The sequence below is a fragment of the Pinus tabuliformis genome, chromosome 5_2, assembly GCF_031772625.1.
Source record: "Pinus tabuliformis cultivar Carrire ecotype Pingquan chromosome 5_2, CPIR1, whole genome shotgun sequence".
Lineage (NCBI taxonomy): Eukaryota > Viridiplantae > Streptophyta > Pinopsida > Pinales > Pinaceae > Pinus > Pinus tabuliformis.
This window is the reverse complement of record NC_142306.1, coordinates 772,262,009-772,288,422: the sequence shown is the minus strand read 5'-3', so window position 1 is coordinate 772,288,422 and position 26,414 is coordinate 772,262,009.

The following is a 26,414-nucleotide window of genomic DNA, read 5'->3' as shown; positions in this document are numbered from 1 at the left end:
TTGTAGTGCTTCTGCTCTGAAATCGGTAGGCTGCGGAAGACTCTTGAACTTATCTATTTGACCAGATAATTGAGCAATTTGCTCATCTTTTGACTTTACCATCTGGTCATTCATTGCTTTCAATTTTGCTAATGCCTCCGATAGTTATTTCTGCTTCTGAATCGCACTTGAATTTACCCTCTGTTTCTCTTCATGCAACTGCTTGTTCAATTGATTATTTATCTGTTGCTGCATGGACAATTATTGTTCTAATTGTCCTGCTTTCTTTTGTGCCTCTGATAGATGTGCTTGTAATGAAGCGATTTCCTGGTATTTTTCTTTTAACAAATTACTCACTTCCAATGCCTTGTCCACGGGGGCTGCCGAATAGGCTCCAACATATTGGAACAATTTTGTTAGGTCATTAGAAGGATCAAACTCCTCCTTCCAAACTACGTTGGTTGTCATTGTTTGTTCAGGGAACAGGGAAGGTTGATCAATCCTTCTCCTTTTCCTCTGTCGCTTTACTACGGCCCTGTGCTTTGGGCTGTAAAAGACATCCGATGGAGGTATATCCTCCACCTGCAAAATGATTTGATCTGAAGGATCTTCGGGAGTTATTTCTATGTCTGTAGTAGGGGGTAGACCATTGGTTCCTTCGCTTGGAACCTCTTTTGATGTTGTATCCTGCGTATCGGCCGCTTTGGATGTATCGGCTTCTCTTGAGCTTTCTAGATTTCTTATGATTGAATCGAATTGCTGCCATTCCTGGAGAAACCTTGGGTCAATATGGGTATCGACATTCACATCCTTGCTGCTCTACTCCTGCTGCCTTTTCTGTTCCTCTTCACATATTCTCTCTTGTTCTTTCCTCTGCACTTCCTCTTGTTCTTTTCTTTGGACTTCTTCAAAAATTTCTGATGTAGCAGGAGGTTCATTGGTAAGTCGTTGTTCAGGCTCGCTTGACTGTGTCAGCGGGGCAGTGGCTAACAAATCTAGAGGCAGAGTTTGCAACCTCTGCTCTCTAAGTTTGTTAAATTCGACTAACCCTTCGTCATGATATCTTATTTTAGCTAGTGCTTGAACCTGAAATAATGACTCGGCTGAGGAGAATAGGTCATCAAACTCATTTGTTTTATGTTCAAATTTAGTGAGTTTTGCCTGTTCAAGTGCATTATAGATTACTTTGTTTGGATCAAATCGTCTGTTAGGAAGAGTGGCGAGATTTAGTGTATTTATCTTTTCAACTTCTTTCTCTGCATGTTTGTAGTCATGCAGAGTGTAAATGCCGCACCTTAGAGGAAAAGGAGGCTAGACTTGCTTCTTTTTATTCCTCAAAGTCTGTGTAACTCCTTTTGATGTAAGCTGATATGCTATGTCTCGAGCCAATATTTTGTCAGGTATATACAAGGGGAGGACATGAGGCCTGGCATGACTGCCAAAATCTCTTACATATGTAAATTTTTCTTCTCCGAACCATTTTCCTATAGCTGTCAAGTCAATCTGTGCTTGTGAGGAAATCTTAGGAGTAGGTTTGTCAAAAATTGCATAGTAAATGGGTAACAAAAATCCATTGCAAATTTTATATAGGTGGTGTTTATAATGGGCTTTCCACAACTTCTGGTGATAGATATGAATGGGCATGGGGTCCTGTGGAGTCCATCTCCATCCCAGCATAGGAAATTCGGATTTAAAATAGAGAGTATCTAAGATGTAGGCACTAAAGTAAAATGGAGGAATGAACCTTTCAGTAACGCGGGATTTGTTTCTGAACTTAAGAATAGTTGTTGCTAACTTATCAGATAATATATTCCCCCAATCCATTATTTCGCTATTACATGCTGCTTCCATTAAAGATACCATCTCTATGGTGAAATTTGAGGAATCATGCAACCCCCAAATCCTACACATCATCGCTCCAGCATAACAATAAGGGGAACACAAGGAATTGACAGAGTACTTACCCGAGGACTCATGCTTGTGTTTCACTGGGTTTTGTCTCCATTCCCGTATAGGTGCTGACTCAATCTCATTTTCATCTCTGAACTTCTCCAGAAATGCTTTGTTATACCTCTTCTCTGGTTCGGGCAAATGTTACATTCGTCTGAAATCATCGGGTTGAAATGAACCGAATACTCTCTCGTCGATAGTGCAAAATGTTCTGTTTGTAATTAGAATTTCCTCAACTGCCCATCTTACCACATCTGTGTATGGAAGAATTTTCTCTCGAGCAGTTATCCGATGTAGGTAAGAATAGGCCAAATCCTTTAGGGTTTCCTCGGACTTCCAGGTCGAGTCTTCTGTAGCTTGTACTGATGTTAGATGAGGCTCTTTGGCCTCAACCAGATTATAGATGCTCTACCAAGTAGTATTACCGAGACCAAGACATGTGGTATCTGAGATTAAACCTTTTTTACTTGGTCCCGGATCGGCAGTGTGTTGTCTTGTTACTGCGGAAGCTGAAACTGTTCCAGATTTCTTAGACTTCTTCCCCATTTGGCCTAAATTTGTTGCTTCGTAGGAGCTCTGTATAGGAGATAAAATGAACGTAATGCGGAGAATAGGTGGAGAAAACAAAATATGAAAGAGTTATATCAATCAATGAATAAGGGAGGATTAACATAATGCGGCCTCGGATACAATCTCTGAAGAGATTTTGGCATTATTGCTCCATTAATTGGCTGTTTAAACCTGTCAATCATTTAAATGCTCATCATATCGTTTATTGGCCAAATAATTCATTTAAGCGTGGCTTTGATGTTTTGGCAGTAGGGCGTAAGTGAATCACTATCGAGAAGAGAAAGGCTTTTAATAATAATTAAACATAATATACCCAAGCCTTATCAATCCCTTTTGAAAGTCGCGCTTAGCTTTATCACAATCGGGGATCGGAGGAATGCTTAAGTTGTTATATTGATGTTATTACGAGATCCCCGATCGCCGATAGCAATATCGCCAATTCGTATCGGGAGTTTTTGGAAGAGGGCTTTTAGTTGCATGGGTGTTACATTCCCCAATCTCTTATAGCAATATCGCATCGAAGCAAAGAGAGGTGCCTATTGTTATGATTGCTTACCTTCCCGATATCCTATAGTTATTCGTGCTTGTCACATCGGGGAAAACCAATGGGTCTTTTGTTATGCATCCTTTGTTATTGCGATATGCAATCTTGCGATCGCTTTATCGCAATAATAAAGAATTATTCATTTTTTATTATAATACCTATTATATATTGTCTCAAAAGGTTTAATAATGTCTTATTTCTTTTTGGACCCTTTGAGGAATGATAAGTTGATACCAATTTAATCTAAAAGGGACGCATTTCATATTATAGTTTTGAAAGTAAAATTTTATGAAATGGGGGGTTTTTGTATAGCACAACAATTGGCGATTTGCTGGAAGAAACAGTTATCTCTGAGAAATATTGAAATACTTAGACTTTCTTTGTATAGAAATCTTATCAAAGAGGAAAATTCTAATATAACTAGGTACACATACATTCTAAATATAATAAGAAATATTTTTGCTAATTTCTTCTCTCGTTAAAATTAGATACATTCTATGTTTGAAATTGGCCTCTATTGGTTGATAATGATAAAACAAAAATCCTTTCCAACTTAGCATTTTTAATTGACTCCTTTGTCATAGGTAGAGCCTCTGTTGCCAACAAACGTTCATAGTTTTGACAGGGATACCTTTTAACCATTTGACTGCCCATTATTCCATCCATTTTAGAGTATGATTGAAAGAATGAATTCAAAATATGTTTTCATATTTCGTATTTCTTTCTTCTTTTTCTATTAATTTGTAAGATAAAAAGCAATTGTCCTGGTTTGGTAGCCAGTTGTTTGACAATGCCATTCACTGGTTGTAATCTAACCGAACAAGCTGGCTCCTGATGAGACCCCTTGTCTTATGATTATAAGCCATTACCCAGTTTTGGCATGCAGTGTTGGTAATGTTAGTTAAACTATTTCCCAATGATCATGGTAAGCAGGCTTGTAATAAGACCCCTTATCTTTTATGTCAAATATTTTAGAATTACACTCTGAGTAATCATAAACTTAGATGAATGGGATGGACAATTTTCTGCTTAAGAGAGAATGGATGACAGGGTAAGAGTTGAAGATGCAAAGATTGAATTAGTTTCTGTTTTGATATTGATAACCTTTTTTGTGGCCAGTTCGAAAACCATAAAATGATTTACAGTACTTCTAAATCTTGAGAAGATTTCACAAAATGAAATGTGGTTTGAGAATGTGAATATACCTAATTTCCTAGAAATTTTCCTTTTTGTTTAAGTCTTCTATTTTAAAAGTAAATATCAAAACTACTTCTTTTGAGCAACATTTCAATATAGCAAAGGCCAAGGGAAGATATCTTACAACTTTATTTCCTAATGGTCCTAAAAACTACAAATTCTACTGAACTAAAAAAAGGGGAGAAGGGGTTACCTCCTCAATTGAAAAAATTCTTTAAGATGAGGCCATTAACAGGAAGATAATCTCTCTTTCGTGATAAATCTTGTAATATGAATGTCGAATGGCCTATCTTCTTGTAGATCGGAAATGGTCCAAGCCACAATCTTCTAGAACTTGGTGTGTTTTCCTTATCCTCATGGGCTTTGTCCCATTTTAGAACTAGATCACCAACCTGTAATTGTTTTAAACTTGATGAAGTTGAGTCAAAAGATGACTTGATAGTTTGCTGATGTTTTGCATGAGTAATTTTGGCCTTTTCTCTTTCTTCTTCTAATTTTAAGATTTGATCATGTCTAAGTTGAATAGAAGAAGAGGGGCTTTCTTCAATAAATTGAACTAGGGCTAGAGAAGGAAGCACTAAATTGGTTGGTAGCACTACCTCTTTCCCATATACCAGGTTGAATCGAGAAGTACCTATGGAAGCCTCTGCGTTATTCTATCAGCCCGTAGTGCAAATATTAAAGATTTGTGCCAGTTTTTATGATTCTGTTCAATAGTTCGCTTAATAATTTTAACTAGATTTTTATTGGTAGATTCTACTAAACCATTACCCTGGGGATAGTAATTCGCAGAATATTTCAATTTAAATCCTCTTTTAATAGAGAACTAAAACATAGCATTTCCAGAGAAATAAGATGCATTATCGAAAACAAGAGCATTCGGGACACCAAACCTGGTAATGATGAATTGATCTATAAACTCTATAATTACTTCAGAGTTTGTTGTCTTTAAAGGAATCGCTTCAACCGACTTAGTAAAGTAATCAGTAGCAGTAAGGATATACTTATGTTGTTTGGAGGATTGTGGAGTTATTTCCCCAATGATATCTAATCCCCATTGCTCGAAAGGTTGATCAACGTTGACTGGTTGCAAAGGGAAAGCTGGTTTTCTTTGTCTTCCACTAGAGATTTGACAACTTCGGCATTTCCTTACATATTCATGAGTATCTTTGAATAGGGTGGGTCAATAATGCCCAGCATGAATGATTTTGTGGGCTGTTGTGTCAGCTTTAAAATGTCCTCCTGCTGGTCCATCATGTAGTTCCTGCAAAACCTTTTGTGCTTCAGGTTTTTCTAGGCATCTTAATAAAATTGAATCATAAGTTTTCCTAAAAATTACATCATCAATGATTATGAAGTTTTTTTCTTTTAATCTAATGGCCCATTTGTTTTTATAAGAAATGTTAGGAGGTGCATATCCATTTTTCAAATAAAAGATGAAGTCTGCATATTGCGATTTAGAATCAGTGATACTTATCTGGTTGATTTCTTCAATATGTTTTGTATCACCTGGTTCTTGAATGTTGGATGCTCCCGCTAATAACCTGCAAAAACCTTGGCCTTTAAAAATCTTTGCTGGCTTGATTTCCAAGTCATTTTATTGAAGTGTTGTAACCCAGTTCTCCCTTTTTTCACCTAATTCCCTTTGGATTAGTAATTGCCTTACTGCAAGAAAAGGAACTATGAATTTTGTATGGGCTTTTAAAAGGAAGGGTCTGTAATGTTTGACAGCTTTATACACAACAAAGGCTTGTTTTTCAACTTCAGAATAATTTATCTCATCACCCTACAGATTTGAACTATAAAATGAAATCGGTGCTTCCAAGTTGTGATCATTTATCTGAGTGAGTACTGCTACATAAGATGAATCGGATGCGATAGTGTACAATCTGAAATGATTAGAAAAATTAGGAGTGTTTAAAGCGGGGGCATTGATTATTGATTGTTTGATTCAATCAAATGCTTCCTTTTCTGCAAATCCCCATCTAAACAATGAATTTTTCTTAATCATGGTTTGTAATGGTAAAATGATGTGGGAAAAATCGGGAACAAATCTCTTGACAAAGTTAATTTGACCTAAAAATGACTGCATGGATTTTTTATTATGAGGAAATGGAATTTCAGAAATCTCTTTAATCCTATCCAGATCAATATAAATACCATCTTTGGAAATGATAAAGCCCAAGAGATTTTGTTGATTAAGAGCAAAGAAAGATTTTTTGGGATTGAGTGAAATACCATACCTTCTACAGCGTTCAAAGATTTGATTCAAATCACGTAAATGATTGGATCTCTTCTTGGAAGATACAGTAATATCATCTAAATAGACAACTACTATTTTGTTGACCAATCCTTTGAAGGCTATGTCCATTTCCCTTTGGAATGTAGCTCCTGCATTAATAAGTACAAAAGGCATTTTCTAATAAGCATAAGTTCCCCATTTTGTTCTGAAGGTAGATTTGATTCTGTCATCAGGATGGACCAAAATTTGGTTATATCCTGAAAAACCATCTAAAAAGGGCATTAAATCAGAACCTACTACTGAATGGAGTATTTTCTCCATGGTAGGTAATGGTAAATTATCTTTTTGGCTTGCCTTATTCAGATTTCTGAAATCTATAAATCCTAATATCGCCATTTTTCTTCATAACAGGCACCATATTGGAGACCCAATTTGAGTGCCGAACGGGAAAAATAATCTTAGCTTTCAAGAGTTTATTGAGTTCTGATTTTATTTGACTCTCAAATTTTGAATGTATTTTTCTCAACTTTTGTTGAATTGGTTTTTGTTCAGAAAGCATTGGAATGGTATGCTGGATGATGGATGTATCATATGTTTTTAAATCATCATATTTCCAAGCGAAGACATGTTTATTTTTTCTTAATAATCTAATGAATGCTATCCTTTCATCCACAGAAAATCCTAATCCCAAATTAATGTTTTGAGGGTTCTGCTCAGTACCAAGGTTTATCAATTCAAATCTTAAGGTGGAACTTTGGAGCTTTGCATTGGTCACCTATTTAAATCTGTCTTTAATATCGTAGAGATCCTCAAGTTTAACCACAGGTTTTGGTATTGAGTTTTCCTCGTGTTTTTCTTTTATCTGAAGATCATGATCACTTTCTTCAATGATCTGATCATTGTAGGAATTGTCGGAAGTCAAACAATGTAAGATGTCTTCATCATGATTGAACACTCGCCAATTGGTAACATTTTCAGGAATCGATGGTCTAAAAATTAACTCTACTGAAAATCTATCTGGGCTATAATCTTCGGAAGGTAGGAGTTTGGAAGCAACATTGGCTAGCAAGTCAGCTGCTGAATTCTGAGACCTGGGGATGTGAGAAATATTGAATGCTAAAAATTTAGAGGTGAGTTCCTGTACCAAAGACTGATAGTGTTTGAGATGACCGGAGAGGCAATGAATTGTGTTTCTCACCTGCTTAATAACAATCTCTGAATCACCAAACACTTTCAAATATTGAACCTTAAGGCCAATCGCTTTGTAGAGTCCCTGGACTAGGGCCTCATATTCAGCCGTATTATTTGTGCATTCAAATTCCAATCTGCATGATAACATAGTTTTTTCCCCCTGAGGGCTAACCAAAATACATCCTGCTCTCGAGCCTTCACTAGACTTAGACCCATCAAAATATAGTGACCAAAATAAATAATTATCAACAATTCTATCTACAGTTTCCTCAGTAACATTAAAACATCTTGACCTATCTGTTTGTGAAAAATTTTCGATCTAAGATGTGAAATTATTAACTGGGAAAGGAGATGGTTGGGCAGTGAAGTTGCCAAAGAATGATTCAGATGAATAATTCCCCAAGATATTGTTATTAAATGCTATTGGTTGATTCTCTTGTTCAAATTCTGTGATAGTATGGGTCATATGTTTCTCCCAATTTATCTTTATTTGATTTGGCTTTCCCTTGTAGGGCAGCCACATATGGGACCAATCAATAGAAATGTACCCATGGAGCTTCTCAGACCAATCCCTACTCAAGGTTAAACCATAAAACTCAGGTATATCAGCGATTAAGATATCAATTCTTTGAACTACCCATGGATCAACCGATAACCTGATAGTCACAGAGTTGATTTCCCCTAAAACCTGGACTTTGGTTCTATCTAACTGCACAATGTGAATTAAGGACTTTTGGGGCTCAATGTTCAAATTGGAACAAACTGAAGCTGGCATTATATTAGAGGATGCCCCTGAGTCAATCAAACAATTGTGTAGATTTCGATTATAGATCTCATAGGTTAAGTGGAAAGGTGGAGTATGGGAATTTGATGTGTCTCCAATTAGAATCGTATCTGTAGCTTCAACCCTACCAAAAGGTGGTTGACCTAAATCATTTGCAGCTTTAGCACTAGGAAGAGGTGAAGAAGGAACTACATTCAGTTCCTTAAGAAGCAATTTCTGCTGATGTTTTAATTTGCTAAGTTCAAACATGGTGATGTTTGCCTTAGTCTTCTTCATATCATCAACAATATTGTAATCCATTGAATCCGATACTACCAACGTTTTAGATGTTGAAGGTATATTTGAGGATGATGGTCGGTTTTGAGGTACTGTTGTAGTCGACTTCTTTGTGGGTACCTTTTCCTTTGTAGTAGTAGTACCTGCACTCCTTTTCTTTGAACTTGCCTGGACAGGTTCAGGGGCACCTTTACTCCTAGTAGTCACAGGAAAAGCTTCTTGTTCATTTTCTCTATCGGAGCTAGGTAATATGAAGTCCCACATTCCATGGCATTCAACAACTTCCTCTTCTTAGAATTCATCGGATGGTGGAATTGTTTCATTTTCTTCTTCCTCCTCAGGATCTGAATCTACATTAGATATAACATTTGGTGGTTTTGATTTAGTTTTCTTGAAATTCCTAAATGGCCTTTTTGTTGAGGTTTCAGCTACTTGTTTTTTGATTTCAACCATTTCATTTGACATAGTCTTGAGGACCTTTTGTAAACCTTCCATATCATATGGATCTTTAGGGGTTTTCTTCTTTGAACCATCTTTAAAAGAAACTTTTTTGGATTTTCTATCTTCAAGAGCAGCTTTCTTTTCTACAGCATTAATACGTTTCTCCACAGCAAGTGCTTCTTTCATGTTTTCAGCTAAAGTTGGTTTTGCGGCCCTATCTATGAAGATAGCTATATTGGCAGGTAGGGTAGTTATATACCATTCGCTTCTGATTTACTCACTTGGTTTTGAGGTCGTTGGAATATTATTCAAGAGTTTATTGAATCACGAGTTGAATTCTTTAATCGGTTCCTTATGCTCTATCCTAAGATTGGAGAGATCACTGATTAATGTGGCTAAAGATCTATCATCGCCATACTTAGTAAGAAATTGTTCTTGGCAAATGTTCCAACTAGTAATGGATCCAGAGGGCAGGGAAAAATACCAAGATCTCCCTGATCCTTGCAAAGTATAAGGGAAAAGCCTAACGACAACATCTTCCTCTGTTACTCCTTTCAAATTAACTGATAACATAACGTTATTAATATGTTCTTCAGCTTGTGTTCGAGCATCTGGATTAAACTTGGGTAGCCATTTTTCAGGAGCATCAGGCAATGCATGAAATGGTGCAGTCATATTGACCGCACGAGGATTATTCCATGGATTTGCCATTGAAACACCAGTAGTGGATGAGATTGCTGATGAGATTCCAGATGTTTGGGAGGGGATTGATATTGAGGATTGAGCATGTTGGGATGTTGAAGTTCCTAATCCCTAATGAACAATAATATGTAATGAGGGAGTGGATGGCTGACTTCGCACTGGGGAAGATGAGATGGAGGATGTGGATGAGAATGCTTCATTGTCAGATCCTTCAGTGTTCTTCTTTGCCCTTTTCCTTTTAGGTAAAGGCAACTCAGTAGGTTCGATACCGAGCTTTCCGCTCTAATGTCTGGTGAGAGGATGAGGTAGATTGAATTGTGAAGTCTCACTGCCTTGAAATACCTCAGATTTTTGTGGTGATATCGAGAAGCCTTGAAGTTTATGGATGAGAGACTGAACTTCAGGAAACTCATGACTTAATATTTCTAGATTATTGTGGGTTTAAGCAGTGGTAGTTGATTCCTCTTCTTCTCGCTTGGATGCTGGAAAACCAGCATGCAATTGGGAAGTACGAGGTGATGTGGAGGGAGTTTTACTCTCAGAATGGACTGTAGATTTGTGTTTGCTCGCCATTCACAGTTCAGGCCCTCCTTCTAGTTCCAAATGTGTTGATGCCTCGAAAATCGTTGCATCAACATCGAGGGATAACCACCCGGTCCGGACCTTAATACAACTTCTTTTCCGTTTGGGATGGTGGCTCTGACTGGATATAATGGGACCAGTTTCCCAGTAATGAATAAAAAGGGATGGATTAGTGATTGGTTTTCTAACAAGTGATAATGAATGGATGACTTAATCTAAAAGCGAAAATACAAATGACTATTCTATCCTGGGAAGCTTCTATTCTTAAGTGCAATGTTTGATGATCTATGTTCATCAATAGGCATATAGATGACTCTATTCAATAAACATAGACATTCATTCATATAATAATTGCTTTGTTCAAATAGTTGAACAAAGTAATTAATAAAATATTTTTACACTTATCTTTTTATATTACTGATACATGTATGATTAGAAGAAAAGCACGCTGTAAACATCCAATAGTGGAAAGTATAAAGAATGTTGTTAAATACACATGCATATATTCAATAATAGCAAGAATGATAAAATAACAATTCACATAAAAAGAATGAATTCAGACATATATAGTAGTACCATATGAGCTGCAAATCATTCCCAACATCAATCGTAATTCGAATTCCTTCTTCCGACTCAAAAATACTTTTAAATAAAGGTAGTAGTGCACATCCACATAAAAGCTTCGTTATCAAAATTGGAATAATTGGCCCAGTCTTTATAAAAAATATACCTGAAGTACAGTAGTGCAACTTCAGGTTTAATTCATATACAAAAACTTACTACCCTTTCTAAATACATGAAAGGGTCTATAAATACTTAATTAAACTAACTAACTACAGAATTAAAGTGCTACTAAATTGGTTCAACTTGATCTTGAATATTTCCCCCCCAAAGCAATCTGGTAGTCGGAAGCATGATTCATCACTCTGTCTGTTTGCCTTTCGATCTGAGTTGGCATATTGCTAGCATCGGTTCCACTTCTTGAGGGTGGCTAAGATGAGAATTGAGTTCAGTAGCATAGGTGGCATCGTGTATACCGAGAATGATACAACCGATTGCATCTGTGAGGCACTTGAGGGCGGCTCTCTCGCTGTATGGTTTTCTTAGGAACAACCAATAGGTGTCCCAAGTTAAACTTTTAATACCTGTGATCAATCTCCCATTCTTTTCCAGCTCTTGATAACATGATTGCTCCAATGTTTTGGCCGATAGTAATTTACCTTGTGTACACTGAGAGATCATATTAGATAAATAGAGAGTATCGTTAATTAATTCAATCAAATTACTTGTGGATAATTTGCATCTAGAAACTGCTCTCTCTGCCTTCATAAATTGGGACTGCCACTCCATAAATAAAATTTCTTTATGGGATTCTAGGATATTAGGCAAATTTGTTGCCTGTCCCTCAGTAGTGTCCTGCCAATCAAGAAAATTTGTTAAGGTCTCATCGGCCTGCTCAAAGTCTTGTCTAGCATCGACTGATTTATCGATTATTGATGTTGTTATGTCACAAGGGTTCAACCTGAGCAATCTTATGAAATAATAATCTTATTTGTGTTATTAGTGCCTTATTAATCTATAGTGCTTCTCCTCTGAAATCGGTAGGCTGCGGAAGACTCTTGAACTTCTCTATTTGACCTGATCATTGAGCAATTTTCTCATCTTTTGTCTTTACCATCTGTTCATTCATTGCTTTCAATTTTGCTAATGCCTCCGATAGTTCTTTCTGCTTTTGAATCGCACTTGAATCTACCCTCTGTTTCTCTTCATGCAACTGCTTGTTCAATTGATTATTTATCTGTTGCTGTGTGGACAATTACTGTTCTGATTGTCCTGCTTTCTGCTCCGCCTCTGATAGCTATGCTTGTAACGAAGCAATTGCCTGGTCTTTTTCTTTTAACAAATTACTCACTTCCAATGCCTTGTCCACGGTGGCCGCCTAATAGCCTCCAGCATATTGGGATAATTTTGTTAGGTCATCAGAAGGATCAAACTCCTCCTTCCAAACTACGTTGGCTGTCACTATTTGTTCAGGGAGTAGGGTAGGTTGATCAATCCTTCTCCTTTTCCTCTGTCGCTTTACTATGGCCCTGTGCTTTGGGCTGTAAAAGACATCCAATGGAGGTATATCCTCCAATTGCAAAATGATTTGATCCGAAGGATCTTTGGGAATTATTTCTAAGTCTGTAGTAAGGGGTAGACCACTGGTTCCTTCGCTTGGAACCTCTTTTGATGTTGTATCCTATGTACTGGCCACTTTGGATGTATCGGCTTCTCTTGAGCTTTCTATATTGCTTATGATTGAATCAAATTGCTGCCATTCCTGGAGAAACCTTGGGTCAATCTGGGTATCGACATTCACATCCTTGCTACTCTACTCCTACTGCCTTTTCTAATCCTCTTCACATATTCTCCCTTGTTCTTTCCTCTGTGCTTCCTCTTGTTCTTTTCTTTGGACTTCTTTTAAAAATTTAAGATGTAGCAGGAGGTTCGTTGGTAAGTCCTTGTTCAGGCTCGCTTGACTGTGTCATCGGGGCAGTGGCTAACAAATGTAGAGGCAGAGTTTGCAACCTCTGCTCTCTAAGTTTGTTAAATTCGACTAACCCTTCATCATGATATCTTATTTTAGCTAGCGCTTGAACCTGAAATAATGACTCGGCCAAGGAGAAGAGGTCATCACACGCATCTGTTTTATGTTCAAATTTAGTGAGTTTTGCCTGTTCAAGTGCATTATAGACGACTTTGTTTGGATCAAATCGTCTGTTAGGAAGAGTGGCGAGATTCAGTGTATTTATCTTTTCAGCTTCTTTCTTTACATGTTTGTAGTCATGCAGAGCATAAACGCTACACCTTAGAGGAAAAGGAGGCCAGACTTGCTTCTTTTTATTCCTCAGAGTCTGTGTAACTCCTTCGGATGTAAGCTGATATGCTATCTCTCGAGCCAATAGTTTGTCGAGTATATACAAGGGGAGGACGTGAGGCATGGCATGACTGCCAAAAACTCTCACATATGTAAATTTTTCTTCTCCGAACCATTTTCCTAAGGCTATCAAGTCAATTTGTGCTTGTGAGGAAATCTTAGGAGCAGGTTTGTCAAAAATTGCACAGTAAATGGGTAACATAAATCCATTGCAAATTTGATATAGGTGGTGTTTATAATGGGCTTTCCACAACTTATGGTGATAGATATGAATGGGAATTGGGTCCTGTGGAGTCCATCTCCATCCTAGCATAGGAAACTCGGAGTTAAAACAGAGAGTATCTAAGATGTAGGCACTAAAGTAAAATGGAGGAATGAACCTTTCAGTAACGCAGGATTTGTTTCTGAACTCAAGAATAGCTGTTGCTAACTTATCACATAATATATTCCCCCAATCCATTATTTCGCTATTACATGCTGCTTCCATTAAAGTTACCATCTCTATGGTGAAATTTGAGGAATCATGCAACCCCCAAATCCTACACATCATCGCTCCAGCATAACAATAAGGGGAACACAAGGAATCGACAGAGTACTTACCCGAGGACTCATTCTTGTGTTTCGTTGGGTTTTGTCTCCATTCTGTATAGGTGTTGACTCAATCTCATTTTCATCTCTGAACTTCTCCAGAAACGCTTTGTTATACTTCTTCTCTGGTTCGGGCAAATGGTACATTCATCTCAAATCATCGGGTTGAAATGAACCGAATACTCTCCCATCGATAGTGAAAAATGTTCTGTTTGTAATTGGAATTTCCTCAACTGCCCATCTTACCACATCTGTGTATGGAAGAATTTTCTCTCGAGCCATTATCCGATGTAGGTAAGAATCGGCCAAATCCTTTAGGTTTTCCTCGGACTTCCGGGTCGAGTCTGCTGTAGCTTGTACTGATGTTTCCTAAGGTTCTTCGGCCTCAACCAGATTATAGATGCTCTGCCAAGTAGTGTTACCGCGACCAAGACATGTGGTGTCTAAGATTAATCCTTTTTTACTTGGTCCCAGATCGGCAGTGTGTTGTCTTGTTACTGCAGAAGCTGAAACTATTCTAGATTTCTTAGATTTCTTCCCCATTTGGCCTAAATTTGCTGCTTCGGAGGAGTTCTACATAGGAGATAAAATGAACGTAATGCGGAGAATAGGTGGCGCAAACCAAATATGAAAGAGTTATATCAATCAATGAATAATGGAGGATTAACATAAGGTGGCCTCAGATACAATCTCTGAAGAGATTTTGGCATTACTGCTCCATTAATTGGTCGTTTAAACCCATCAATCATTTAAATGCTCATCATATCGTTTATTGGCCAAATAATTCATTTAAGCGTGGCTTTGATGTTTTCGTGGTTGGGCGTAAGTGAATAACTATCGGGAAGAGAAAGGCTTTTAATAATAATTAAACATAATATACCCAAGCCTTATCAATCCTTTTTGAAAGTCACACTTAGCTTTATCGCAATCGGGGATCGGAGGAAAGCTTAAGTTGTTATATTGGTGTTATTACGGGATCCCCGATCGCCGATAGCGATATTGCCAATTCACATCAGGAGTTTTTAGAAGAGGGCTTTTAGTTGCATGAGTGTTACATTGCCCGATCGCCGATAGTGATATCGCATCGAGGCAAAGAGAGGGGCCTTTTGTTATGATTGCTTACCTTCTCGATATCCGATAGTTATTCGCGCTTGTCGCATCGGGGAAAACCAATGCGTCTTCTGTTATGCATCCTTTGTTATTGCAATATGCGATCTTGCGATCGCTTTATCGCAATAATAAAGAATTATTCATTTTTTATTATAAGACCGATTATATATTGTCTCAAAAGGTTTTATAATGTCTTATTTCTTTTCGGACCCTTTGAGGAATGATAAGTTGATACCAATTTAATCTAAAAGGGACCCATTTAATATTATAGTTTTGAAAGTAAAATTTTATGAAATGGGGGGTTGTTGTATAGCACAACATGTTCCAATGATGAAGTGGCATTGCAGTAAATGCATTCTTCAAAAAATTTGCTAATGAGGAGAAGTTCTTAGAATATTTGCACAGGAATTGGGTTTTTGGTGACAAGACTTGTAAGTTCACATACTCTATCATACATTTCTCTTTTTGGTTTTGAAACGAAAAAAATATATTCCTTAACCCAGTTTTTTTTCAACTAGGGTTGTGGGTAAAAGGTTGTTTGCATTTTCCGCATGCAAACCAGGAGACAAACAATGTTGTGCAGTCATATCACTGTTACCTAAATACAAACTTTCTATCTGATAGAAGAAAGAAATGTGCTCAGAGTATGGATTGGTTGATATATATTCTTTTAACAAATGTGGAACCCTATTATCGGTTTAGGAAATTTTAAAAACAGAATGACATTTTAATAATTATAAGAATGAGAAATAATTTGAATCATCAATGGAAAAATAAAAAAGAATTCCAAATCGTGATTGTAGCCCTCACAAGAGAATGTCTCATGATTTTTGGGTGGGGATTCAATCTATACCTAATAATCAATACCTTGTTAATTGTTATTGCAGAAATTTCATAACTTGTGATTTCCCATGGTCTATTGGTGGCAACATTTGTAGGCATGCTATAACAGTGGCATGGTTGTGTTCCCATTCAATAGATTCAAAACAATTACTATATGACTAGATCATAAATGATTCATACAATGACCCTCTTGAGATAAACATAGAGGCACTAGATCTTGGTGAAGATGCAAACACAATTTCCATGTATAGTCACAATGTTGATGTAAATGTTGAAGGACTTGAGTTGGCCAAAGAGGAGTTATTTGTCTACTTAGAACTGCTTTGAAACAATCCTCCCACTAGTTTGACCAAAACTTAACAGTTGATTGTATTGGTTAAAAATATGTTGGATCATGCCAATAATTGTCATATGATGGATTATGACTTCACGTTATTGAAATGTGTAACTAGTTTCGGTCATAAAAAATATGAAATGTACTTTTGATTAATGGTGTTAAATCCGAAATAAATTTTGAATTAATTTCATCACACTAACAATATGATTTTCAATTTTAACATTAAATATGAATCAATTTCTCACATCTAGGATTCAACTATTCAATTCTTGTACTATGGATTTATTAAAAAAATAAGAATTCAACATTTTAAAAGAGAGAACAATAATTTTTTTATTTAATGCAGCATATAGAATTATGAAAAATAAGTTTTGCTTCCACTTAAAGTTTTCTATTGCTAGAGAAATTTTACCAATGTTACCATAGGTAAAAATGAAAAATGATTTTATATGAAGGTACACGAAAATTATGTTCTCGAGAGAGATTTACTAGGCATGACTATCTATTTTATACTAAAACTAATTTTTCTTCTTCTTTTTTTTGGAAAGATAAACAAGAACCTTGTTGAAGATTTGGGAAAAATTAATTAAATAAAAGGTTTACATATTTCATTTAAAGAGCTAACATTAATATTTGCAAATGTTATGAAAACTAAAAGGGAAATTGACTCCACAAGTACATAAAGAATGTAATTTCTCATAAGAGGAGAGTTTTTTTTGCAAAAATTAGAGGATGGTAGGCTTGATCGATGGAAACTTATTTGGATCCATAGCGTACTTATTATGGTGCACAACAGCTTCAATGGGGGAGTAATACCATACCACGAGTAGTCATATTGGGGGATGTATATTGAGGAATAAATGGCATAATATATTGAGTATATATTCGAGGGTAAAGGGTTTTTATTTTGGAAAGTATAAGAATGGAGCTCAAACTAAACGAAAAAATATAAAGGGCTATATAAAATGTTCATAAAAAAATGTATACCAGCAATAACTTGTGAATGCAGGGGTTTTTTAAATTAGGAATGTGTATTGGGTTTGTATTGGTGGAAGGTTAAATAATGTGATTTTGAGATGTATTTTCCAATATATAGTGAAATTATGGGTATTGTTTAATACGCCACAAATGCACTGTTGAATCCATTAACAAGATGCTTCAATTGCAACCAAGGCAAAGCCTAACCCCTCTTTCCATTGGAAATATGCTAAACAGATATCATACACCCATTTCAGTCAGACTAGCCTAGTTATTCCAGATTTTTATCAGATAATAATAGTATATCCCAAAGGACCCTCCTCCTTATCTATGGACCATATTCTCCAACCTTGGTCGAGATATTCTAGATATGTTCTCTGGTATACTAGGCTACACCACTAGTGAATATGTTGATGAGATCATAATATCCATCATGTCAATCTACTCTCTTGACCAACCACCAGCCATCATATTTGACTATGCAAGGTTTATTGCTGACATAATGCATGGTCAATTCATGAGATTGGAAAATGAAAGAGTATTTAAATAGTCCTCAGTTCTGTACCATTTATTCTTATACTACCAAGTTGATAGGTTTCCAATTGCCCTCCAAAAGCTTGATACTAAAGAAAACCCCATATCAATAATCTTCTGGACTTCTTTAATTCATCAGTTTGATTCTAAATACTCCAATACAGACTTCATAGACCTCTTTGTTTATCCTGTGACAACCATCCTGCTAGGAAGCCCTTCACCCAGAATCAATGTAGACATCAAGCAAGTCCTGCAGTTGTCAAAACAATACAATGTATGGGATTAGTACTTGTACCAAAACCATACTGAAATCAGAATTTTTGGATGTGAATTGCCACCTTACAAATTGCCAAAGTATCTCCCCATGAGATTATTTTCTCTGGAGTACTACAGACAAATTATCAATTTAAATGAGGTGCACTTTGTAAGAGCCTAGGAGAAAGCCCATCTCAAGATAAAGGACCAGCTAGGCCCATTCATTTCTAATAGTATTGAAGCAGGAAACGAGGGAGATGAAATTATCCAAAGATTGAAACTCAAACAGAGTTTCATCTGGACCTATGACCCCTATAGTTTCATTTCTAATAGGAGACAAAAGAATAAAATATCTCCTCACATCCATCATAGGATCCCTGAAATTGAACAATATGCTAATCAATCTGAATGGGTGCAAGGTACCTTGTTAGATCGAGATAGTACAGAGGTTGTTGTTGATAATGTATTAATGGAATGAGATAGGAGACTTGATGAGGATTCCTTTGTACAGGTTCCAGGGGATTCTTAGTCTCAGAGACAAGCACAAGGTCACAACGGGCAAACAAAAGTAGGCCCATCAGCAAAGGCAGGACCATCAGGAAAAACAGAATCTTCAGATCAAGCAGAACCATCGAAACAACCAGAGCTTTCAGAATAACAAGAAGAATATGAATAGCCTGAAATTTCATAGGAATTTGCTCAACCAGAACAAGTCATGAGGAATCCTCATGTTTTATAGACTCCTCTCAACGAGGAAAGAAACCTTAAGGGAAACCGAGAGGAGGCCACTCCTTTCAGCATGCCTGTTGCTCAAACCTTTGCTAAGAGACAGAGGTTAAATCCATATGCAGAGCAAGAATATACTGAGGAAACAATAGGGACTTCAAGAGCAGAGAGGACAGAAAGCGGGCACACCATTCCTTTAGGAGGCACACAAGAACCTTCCACTTCTCAAAATCAAATGTTGGAAACGCAGTAGAGTGTGGAAGTATCCTCGTTCAGGGCTAACATAGGACAGAGCCAAGACATCAAAGAAAAATACAAAGAAATCAAGGCAAGGAATGAAAAGTTGAAGGTGCAGAGTTATGCACATTATTTGAGAATGGCCCCAACAAAGCAAACCAGGCTAATGTCAGCCTTTGTTATAAAATAAGGCAAGATGTAGATGAACTTTCTCAAGCCAACCATATAGCAACCTAAAACAATGGCAGATTATCTTAAGACAAATTTTGAGGTCATGCCAAAGGATATCCATCCTATTGACCAAATTGAGTTGCGTAAACAAACTAGAGAAATGGTCTATTCCACATTGACTAGTAAGGCTATAGTAGCTCACCAACTGCAAAATTCATTGAACAATATCTCAGCCCAATTCGAGTTGGAAAAGGCCTCTTCTCAGGCTAAAGATATTAGAATAAAGTCCTTAGAGGACTTGGTAATAGAGCTGGGACATGATCCCAAGGATGTTAAAGCAGGACAACAATTCATAAAGAATAAAAATGATGACACAGACGAAGGAAGAACTTATGGACCTGGTCCTTAAGTTAAATAACCAATTGAAGGAGACTAAGAAAGAGTTGGACAACTTGATACAGTCCAAACAGAGTGATTTGGCCATCTCTCCTCAGACTGTAATTCCTACAGTTTCCACAGTGGTGCCCTCCACCTTGGCAGCTACATTGGCACCAACAATTCGACTAGCAACAGCGTTACTAGTAACTAGTACTACAGCAGGCACAAGTACATCAACCAACACAGAGACACCAACAGAGAAAACTACACAATTGATCAAAGCCATGGAAGAAATGAGTATGCATGCCATTGAGCATAAGAAGCTCAACGAAAAAGTGTCAAATTTAGAAACCAATTGTAAACTTGTACAAACATAGAACAAAGAAGAAACTCAGAGGAATTTAATGATGGCAGAAAGGATCAAAGCCTTAGAAAAAGATTTAACACTTCAACAACCATTGGGAGACATGAGAGAAATCCTTTGGGCCAACATCATTGATTCCATCAATGATGTTTGGCCTTCTATTTAGATTATTTTTGAGCAAATAGAATTGGTCAAGATGGCTACAGAGGCAATCCACAAGATAGTGGAAGAATTGGGATGTAAACCAGAAGAAGCCAATCAGTTGATCACCAACAACAAAAACAGATATGAACCGGATGAATTGGAAATACAGGATAGAATTGCACCAATCATAGAAATCAAAAAGGTCATCAGTAAAAGGAACTTAATGCTAAACCTGGAGAAAAGATGTCAGAGCATCCCAACAGACATCGACAGCTTCATGCTAAAATTTGGCATCCTAAGAGAAAAGGGACTTCCCAGTCGTATGGTAATACATGATAAGTTGATGAACCAGGAAGCTTACATTGATAAAGTAAACAAGTTGGCTACAAGCCAAGCTAGCACTTCACGGGTGAAATCTTCGCCCACTCGAAGAGTGCTTTACGATGGCCTTGAGAATCTATTCTACATAGAAGATGAAGTCAAGCACTTATTCACAAGCAAACCAAGTTTTGCTAAGTACACAGAAGCTGATGAAGTTTACAGAAAAATGATAAGAATAACGCTACCTAAGAGTGAATGGTGGACAAGTTTGACTGATTTACTATAAGTTACTATAGTAAATCTATAAGGTAAAAGGTAACTGCCAGGTAAAATAGGCAGGAAAGGATGAAACAAAACAGGTAAAGAGTATTAGTAGGTCAAAGATAAAAGTGATTCCAACACAAAACTACAAGGAAAACTGCAAGAGCCAAATCTGAGCAACAACAACTACCACCGTCACAATTGAAGGGACAACAAACAAACACCTCTCCATCTGTCTCTATCTCCCTGTTGAAGATATTTTCTGTTTCCTACAATAATTCTCATATATTTATGAGATATTTTGTATCAATTTTTTTATAAATACTTCACAAATTGAAGTAATTAGGGGTGGATTAAAATACATTTCTATAGACATATTATTTTTGAGCCAAGGAGCTCTTGTACTCAAGACTAGACTAGTTTTGCTGGAAATGAAATAAAGTTGAGGACATTTCACTAGATTCTTGTGCACAGTTGGAACAAATAAGTATCATCTTCTCATGTTTAAATAGTGTATTCTCTTTATGTTATTAAATATTCATATGTGTTTCTTATAAAATCTTAAAAGAAAACAAGGAATGATATCATCAGAATTAGCTTAAGTGCTCCTGTTTTAACTGTTTGCTTTATTTATGTTTTCTTCTAAACTGCCTTGGTATGGAGATTCTTAATTGCCTCCTTACTTCCATAGTTTAACCCCCTTTGGCCCATAGTATAGGATTCTTCATTTCCCTTAGCCCTGGTTAGGACTCTCATCCATTTAAACCTAAAGATTTTCTCTTGTTGTGTTAGCCTGCCCTGTGAACTCTTACCTCAGTAATAAATCAAATCCGGTTAAGCCTTTTTTTATTGACTCCATAGCCCAATGGCCTAAATATTTTCTCTACCCATCTGTTTTCTTAATTCCACCACCGAATCAAAACAAAACAACCTTAAACACTAAGATCTATCCTGAAATCTTATTCAAACAGAGTTAAATCATAAAGGGAGAGCCCTCTCTGGGCTTAGGTTGGCTAGAACCTAAGTCTAAAAGATTAGTTTGTGGTTACCTCAGGCCATTCCTTCTTTAATAACCTCTAAGGAAAGAACCTGAGTGATAACATAGTGGCAACCATACTGGGGAAGTTAAAACCCTCAGTTTGAATAAACCTTTGATGAATTCAAATTTTTATTTCTAAGCATATTAAAGGGTTATTAGAAGTTATTTCTTAAAAAAGTTCATAAAAACAAAAAAATAATCATAAAAAACTCGAAATCTGGGTTCAGGGAGAACTCACTATACCAGGGCCAACCTTGATCTAAATACTCCCCTTGTATTTTAAAATCCCAACCTTTTTCCTAGAATAATCAAAAGACAATAAAGTTTGGTAAGCCCTAGACCTATTTTTATATCCAATTCATGCCATGCTATGTGGTTATTCATTGAAGACATCCCTTTTGATGAGTATTTTGGTCTCTCTATGTTTAGAGCCACATCTGATAGTGAACTGTTGGGCATAGTCCCAGATCCAGAATTCACCAGAGAACTTGAAATCTAATGAGCCAACTTGTTAATTGATCAAAATCTACTAAACTCCCCTCAGTCATCCCTTACCACTGATAGACACCCTGAGCTTTCTGAAACAACCTCAACATCTTTTAGCTCACCATTATTTCCCCACATATCTGAAGATCACCCCTCAACCTCATCTCCATTCATACCTTCAATCCCTCATCAGCCCATCACTTCCCCTTAAACACCCGTTACCCTTGTTATACCAACTCCCCTTGTTATCCCAAATCCTCTAGTTGCCCCAACTCATGTTCTCAACCCTGTAAAGCTTAGAGTTATGGGCCTCAGATATGCCCCCCTTGTGATGCCTGCTCCTCAAGGTGCCTTACCAGCAGATTATTAGGGTAAAATCACCTCATTTGATGGCACTGGAACTTATATAGCACAGCAGCACACTAAGAAAATGATAGATTATTTTGAACTGCATGAGATCGACATAGGAGATGTCCAAATGAGAATATTTATCCAATGTCTAGCTGGAGAAGTGAGAACATGGTTTATATCTTTTCCCCCTCAGAGCATAGGTAGTTTAGAATCCATTTACCAACAATTCCTTAATAGGTGGGAGAAGAAGAAAATCCCCCTTCAAATTCTATCTGAATATGAAAACCTTAAAGGAGACCAAACAAAACTATTCAAGACTATTTTACCAAGTTTAATAATGTATATAACGCAATCCCTCTTGACCTTAGGCCTCCACCTGGTTTAGCCTTGATTAAGCTTCCAGAAGGATTTGACACAGATATGGCTTTTCAACTTGGAGAAAGGAATGCCCCTACACTTGAAGATATGCAAAGTGTAGCTGTTAGTGTAGAAGCTAATCTGTTGTCCAAGAGGGCTAAAGTTAGAAATGAGAGAAGAACACCTTTGAAAGATGAAGCTTCACCCCTTGATCAGAAAATGGATGCTTTAGCTAAAGGAATGGGAAGGTGTATGGATAGAATAGAATTCATTGAAAGGAAACCTCATTGGGATAACCAATAGGCTAATCCAATGAGGAATCCAAACTTTAGGAAAAACCAGAACCAAAACACTCGAAAAACTGGTCCTGATCAGAACATTAGACCACCTTTCCAAGAAAATTATGCTGAGACTTCCCACGAAGAAGACATTGAGAGAGACACTCAAGTCAACCTTATGCGCTTAGATTACTAAGAAACTATTTTTCTAACTTAGTATGATCAAGAATTATACATTCTTCAACAGTTACAGACTCAAACAGGAGAATCTTTCGACTATAAGCAAGGGTACAATTCTACTATTTTTCGATGTTCATAAATAGTACAACTTAAGAAGCAAGAAGAACATTGATGCTCCTGATCAGAATAAAAAAGAAATACCTAACCAGCCCAAGAAAGTTAAAGCTACAAATCAGAATCCTCAAGTTACGAAAACCTTACAAATTATTTCTAGACCACATCAAAATCCTCCTAGTCCAACCATTGAAGATGTAACAGATAACCAACCTTCTAATGAGCAGCTGTTCACTTCAGTCCCCCTCAAGAGAACAATGGAACAACCCCCAGAAATCATATTAGAAAATCTGGATAAAAGCACTCCTAACAATGAAAAGACAAAGATACTACTCTGAACTTTGGCTCTAAAATTCAAAATATTCAAATAGATAATCCCATCTGCCTTTCAATTTGGGGGAAGAAGTGGCCAAACTCAAAATTTCAGTGCCTTTGTCAGAGTTGGCTAAACATGAAACTTACAGATCTCAAATTAGTAAATCTCTGAACTTCGTTGAAAGTGAAGACCGTGTGAATCTATTTGATGACCAACTTGAGTTAATTTTTGGACCAGATGTTAATGGAAAGGAATTTGAAGGAGGGATACAACCCTTCTACATAAGCCTTAAGATCCACGATAAAATCCTACATAATGCCATGCTTGACTTTGGAGCCTCACATAATCTTATGCCTAAGTCTGTAATGGAAATGCTCAACTTGGATATCGCTAGCCCTTATAAGGATCTATTTTCCTTTCATTCAAGCTAAGTTAAATGTTTAGGTCTCATAAAAGATTTGTGCATCTCCCTAGTTGAGTACCCTGCCAAGACCATACTTATGGACATAGTTGTTGCTGACATACCACCCAAGTACTTTATGTTGTTGTCTATATCATGGGGTGTCAAACTCCAGGGATCTCTACAACTGGACATGTCCTATGCTGCCATATCATTTTTTGGACATCGCAAGAAATTGTATAGAGAGACTCTAATGAAGTGTGTAGTGACTACCCAGGAAAGACCTCAAAACTTTCCTATATACTCAATACATTTTGATATTGATTCTTTCATACTTTACAATGCTGAAACTAATCAAGAAGACAATTCAAACAGAATAACAACAGAACCAAAATAAATTGCAATATTAAAAGAAAATCAGAATGTCCAAATTCATAAAATTTCAGATAAAAAAGATGACCTAGATACCTTAGTCATGAAAGATTCCACTACCCTAGATGAAAATTACAAGCATGAAATCCTATGGCATCTTCAGTTTGATTGTTCAGTCAACAAACTAGGTGCAGGAGCAGGTGTTTGGATTTATAACTTCTAAAATGATCATTCAGAGGGTCACGCCTACAGGTTGAACTTTAAATGCACAAACAATATGGCCGAATATGAAGCACTTCTGTTAGGTCTGAAACTGGTCAAAAGGTTAGGAGCCATTAGAATCTCTATCATGGGAGATTCAAAGTTAGTGATCAAACAAATTAATGCTATTTATATGTTTAGGGATCCTAGATTAGGATTTTATAGAGGAACAATCATAGAGATACGAAATATCTTTTTAGAAACTAAACGTGCCGTCATTCCAAGAAAACACAACATGCAAGCTCACAACTTAGCCATGTTTGCTAGTACTTTTAAGCTTCCCTTTCAACCTAACCATAAGTACACTAGTGAGGTTAGGCATAGACCTTCCATTTCTGACAATTTAAAGAACTAGCAAGTATTTGAGAATGATTAGAAAATTAACAATTTTTTAACTTTAGATAATGAATTTGTAAATACCAACATAGACACAGACATAGCAGTAGATTTGGATTGCTTTGATGAAGTAGAAATTAACAAACTAGAAGATGATCAGATAGATATATTTCACCCTACAAAGTTTACAAAAACCAACATTACAAACCTAAAAAAAATGGAAATTTATGAAGCAATTGATGAAGAAACTGAAGTCATAAACCTTAAAGACAATTTTTTACCTAGATGATTAACTCCTTTGGAGGACTTATTTGACTCAAACGATATTCCTAAAAATCCTAAAATTGAACCCTTGAAATTAGGCATTGAGGAATGTAATATAGTATATGAAGAGACTCCCAAACTAATAAAACTATCGAAATCATTACCTCTGAATGAAAAACTAAAATATATGGAACTGATGAAAGAATTCCAGGATGGTTTTGCCTGGAGTTATGAGGACCTGAAATCCTATGATACTAGCATAATACAACAAACTATTTCATTAAAAGAAAGTCAAAATCCCTTTAGATAGAAGCTCAGAAGAATCAACCCTATTCTACTACCTTCTACTCAAAAGGAGATCAAAAGAATGTATGAAGCTAGGATTATTGCGCCTATAAGGTTCTCAGTCTGGCTTTCCAATTTGGTACCCACTAGAAAAAAAACTGGTGAAATTAGGTTGTGTGTTGACCTTAGAAATTTAAATAAAATTTCACTTAAGGATAATTATCCTCTTCTGAAAATGGATCACATACTACAGAGGGTAGTAGGTTCCTCCAGAATCTCACTATTAGATAAGTTCTCTGGTTATAACCAAATCCTAGTCCACCTAGATGATCAGGCAAAGATTGCATTCACAAATCCATGCGGAACTTTCATATATGTGAAAATGCCATTTGGTTTGAGAAATGCAGGGGCCACCTTTCAAAGATCAATGGACATAGCCTTTGCCAAAGAAATCCATGACTTCCTGGTAATATACCTCGATGACCTCACAATATTCTCTAAATCAGATCAGCAACACCCAGATCATCTTAGGAAGGTCTTCACTAAATGCAGGAAATATGGAATTTCTTTGAATCCTAAAAAATCATTGTTTGGGTTGGAAGAAGGGAAATTAATAGGTCACATTGTCTCCAAAGATGGTATTAGGATTGAACCAACAAGAATTGAATCTATTTTGCAGATACCACATCCCAAGAATATCAAAGAACATCAAGTGTTTTTAGGTAAAATAAACTTCTTGAGGAGATTTAT